Source organism: Orycteropus afer, unplaced genomic scaffold (genome assembly GCF_000298275.1).
Source record: "Orycteropus afer afer isolate SDZICR_OR568_19922 unplaced genomic scaffold, OryAfe1.0 scaffold00395, whole genome shotgun sequence".
NCBI lineage: Eukaryota > Metazoa > Chordata > Mammalia > Tubulidentata > Orycteropodidae > Orycteropus > Orycteropus afer.
In genome coordinates this window covers 391,065-395,585 of record NW_006921982.1, presented here as the reverse complement: position 1 = coordinate 395,585, position 4,521 = coordinate 391,065, and positions in this window count along the sequence as shown.

Sequence of the window (4,521 nt, the reverse complement as noted above, 5' to 3'; positions counted from 1 at the left end):
GATTGCTGAAAAAAGAAATAAAGAAATCAATACCATTTACAATACATACCAAAAAAAAAAAAAAAAAACTTGGGAATAAATCTTACTAGGGATACAAAAGACCTGTACAAAGAAAACTATAAAAGACTATTTCAAGAAACCATAAGAGATCTATAAGTGGAAGAACATACCATGCTCATGGATAGGAAGATTGAACATTGTGAAAATCAGTTCTACCCAAAGCACTCTATACATTCAATGCAATCCCAATCCAAATCTCATTAATATTATTTAAGGAGATGGAAAAACCAATCATTAACTTTATATGGAAAGGAAAGAGACCTTGTATAAGCAAAGCATTATTGAAGAAGAACAAAGTAGGAAGTCCCACACTCCTGGATTTTCAAACCTACTATACCGCCACAATAATCAAAACAGCCTGGTATTGGAACAATGACAGACACATAGACCAATAGAATAGAATTGAGAACCCAGAAATAGATCCATCGACCTATGGTCAGCTGATCTTTGACAAAGGGCTGTTATCCATGAAATGGGAAAGAGATTGTTTACTAAATGGTGCTGGCAAAACTGGACATCCATTTGCAGAAAAATGAAACAAGCTCACACCATACACAAAAACTAACTCCAGATGGATCAAAGACTTCAATGAGAAACCTAAAACTATAAAGTTTCTCAAGGAAAAACTAGGGGCTAATTTAGGGGCCCTAATATATTCCATAAATAAACTATCAAGCATAACCCAAAATGCACAAACAGCAGAAAAGAAACTAGATGAGTGGGACCTTCTTAAAATTAAATCCTTATGTGCTTCCAAAGACTTCTCCGAAAGAGTCAAAAGAGAACCTACAGATCGGGAAAAAAAAATTCAGCAATGACATATCTGACAAGGGACTTACCTGGAATTTATGGAAAACTCCAACACCTCACAAAAACAAGATGGAAAATCCAATTACAAAGGGCAGAAGACATGAATAGAAACTTCACCAAAGAGGATATTCAGGTGGCTAACAAACATACGAATAAATGTTCTTGATCATTAGCCCTTAGAGAGATGCATATCAACAACAGTGAAATACCATCTTGCCCCAGCACTAGAACCAAAGTTCAACAAGACAGAAAATAACAAATGCTGGTGAGGATGGGCAGAGATTGGGACTCTCATACACTGCAGGTTGCTCTGTCAAATGATACAATTACTGTGGAAAGCAGTATGGCGATTCCTTAAAAAGTTGGAATTAGAAATACTATTTGACCCAGCAATGCCATTACTAGGTATATATCCTAAAGAAGTGAAATCCAGGACAAGAACAGAAATGTGCACACCCATATTCATTGCAGCACTATTTGCAATAGCCAAAAGATGGAAACAATGTAGGTTCCCATCAACACAAGTATAGATCACCAAACGATGGTACATACACACAATGGAATACTATGAAACCATAAAGAATAATGTAGAATCGGCAAACCACTGCATAATGTGGATGAACTTGGAGCACATAATGCTGAGTGGAATAAGTCAATCACAGAAGGAAAAATATTGTATTAGCCCCTTATTGTAAAAAGTCAAGGAAAGGTTTTTATTGAAGGAAATTTTCTTTGTTGGTTACAAGGGATGGAAAGGGAGAAGAGGAGAGGGAATACTTTGGATTGGTAGAGATAAATATTGATTTGGATGAAGAGAAGGTCTACATTCCAAATGTGAGTGATCAAAACAGTGGCCTTGAGGAAGAGGAAGACATAAAGAGGTGCATGGGAGGTACAAACAGCAAAAATGAATCCTTCTGCACACACAGTACTGCGTTGTCGGTGAAGGCAAACATTGACATACAGGCGAATAGGTGGGTGGACAGAATGAACTATTAGGTATGTCTACATGGGGTAATGTGCTCAAGATCATGTATAGGGATGGCAGACAATGTTTATACAAGTGTATTTGTATGCTCTGAAAGAATTCCCAGGTATTTAGTAGAGCTGACAAGGGACAAGGTTGTAGCCACTTCTTGGCCACATGCAACTACCCAGAGGGAGTGAGTAGTTGGGCCTGTAAACTCGGGACCATAGTCGCAGGGGACATGAAGCTCAATTGGCATAACATTTTACACAAAAACATTGTTCCACCTCCTATTTTGGCAAGTAACTACTGAGATCTTAAAAGCTTGCAAGAGGCCCTCTAGATGCAACAGTGGGTCTCTCCTCATCCAGAGCAAAGAAGAATGAAGAAAACCAAAGACACATGGAAGCAATTACTCCAAGCTATTGGTACACCATGCCGTCCACAGCCTATACAACCGTGAGACCAGAAGAATTAGATGGTCCCTGGCTACCACTATCAACTTCTCAGAGGCGGATCTCTGTAGGAAGTCCTGGATAGAGTGGCAGAACGATATAGAACAAAAGTCCATATTTGGGATCATTTGGGAAAAATAAAAAAAAAAAGGACTAGGTTTGCTGGTCTGACAGTGCCTGCTGGAACTCTTGAGACGATGGCCCCTAGCTGTCATTTATGTCTGGAATTAAACACACTCCTGTACCTTCTAGCCAAACAGAAAACTGGCATAGGAGCTGAACATTTACATTAGGTAGATACACTCCTTGGAGAGATCAATCATGGGAGAATAGAAAGGCTGCGTATGCACAGGGAGATAGCTTGTGGGGCAGGAGTGCACAGGAGGGAAGGACACAGGGAAGAGGTAACTATGGGGAAGAAGTGGGAGGGGAGCTGTTGCATTTTGGGAAATTATAGTCAATGTTGTGAGACAAAGTGTACATAAGCTGCTGTATGGAAAGTGAATTTGCTCTCTAAACTCTCACCCAAATCACAACAAAAATTTAAAAAAAAAAAAGAACATCATACATGAAGAAAGTAAATGGTCATTAAAAATACAAGAAAGGAAGAAAAGACCAAAATGATGTCAGAAGAGACTCTGAAACTTGCTCTTGAGTGGAGAGTAGCTAAAGCTAATGGAAGAATTGACTAAATCAAAGAGTTAAACAGAACATTGCAAAGGGAAGCTGAAGAAGACAGAGTAAACTATTCTAATGAAATGTGCAAACACCTAGCATTAGAAAATCACAAGTGAAGAACATACTCAGCATTTCTCAAGTTGCAAAAATTGAAAAAATTATTCAAGGCTTAAATTGCAATACTGAAAGGTTCTATGGGCAAAATATTGAATGATGGGGGAAGCATCAAAAGAAGATGGAAGGAATGAATACAAAGTCACTGAACCAAAAAGAACTAATTGATGTTCAACTATTATAGGAGGTAGCATATAATCAAAAACCAATGGTATTGAATGGAGAAGTCCAACTGCACTAAAGGAATTGGTGAAAAACGAGACTTCAGAATTGACAAAATTCCCATTGACATGTTTTAACAAGCACATGCAATTCTGGAAGCACTCATTCATTTATACCAAGGAATTTGAAAGACTGGTGAAATGACTAGAAGAGATAGTCTTTTGTGCCCATTCCAAAGAAAAGTCATACTACAGAATGTGGAAATTAACCAAGAATATTATTAATATCACACACAAGTAAAATTGTGCTGAAGATAAATCAAAAATAGCCCCAGCAATACATTTGCAGGGATCAGAACTTCAAGCTGGATTCAGAAGAGGACATGGAACCTAGGATATCATTGCTGATGTCAGAAGGAACTTGGTTAAAAGCAAAGATTTCAGGAAGATGTTTACTGTGTTTTATTGACATGCAAAGCATTTAACTGTGGATCATAATACATTTTGGATGACATTGTGAATAAGGGAATTCCAGAACACGTAATTGTGCTCATGAGGAACCTGTACATAGACCAAGAGGCTATTGTTCAAACAGAACCAAGGGATGTTGCATGGTTTAAATTTAAGAAGTATGTGTGTTAGCGTTGTATCTTTCCCCAATACTTATTCAATCTGTATCTTGAGCAAATAATACAAGAAGCTGGACTATATGAAGAACATGGCATCAGGATTGGAGGAACACTCATTAACAATCTGTAATATTCAGATGACACAGTCTTCCTTGCTGAAAGTGAAGACACCTTGAAAAATTTACTGATGAAGATCAAAGACTAAAGTCCACAGTATGGATTACACCTCAGCATAAAGAAAGAAAAATCCTCATAACTGGACCAATAAGCCACATCACAATAAATGGAGAAAAAGTTTGAAGTTGTCAAGGATTTCTTTTTAGTTGGATCCTCAGTTAACACTCATAAAAGCAGCAGTCATGAATTCAGAAGTCATATTGCTCTAAGCAAATATGCTGCAAAAAACCTCTTTAAAGTGTTAAGAAGCAAAGATGTTACTTTGAAGACAAAGGTGTGCCTAACCCATGTCAATGTATTTGTAATCTCCCCATCTGCATGTGAAAGCTGGACTATGACTATGAAAAAATGAAGAGTTGATATCTTAAACTGTGGTGTTGATGAAGAATACAGAAAATACCATGGACACCCAGAAGAATAAACAAATATGTCCTGTAAGAAGTGCAGCCAGAATGTTCCTTAGAAGTAAG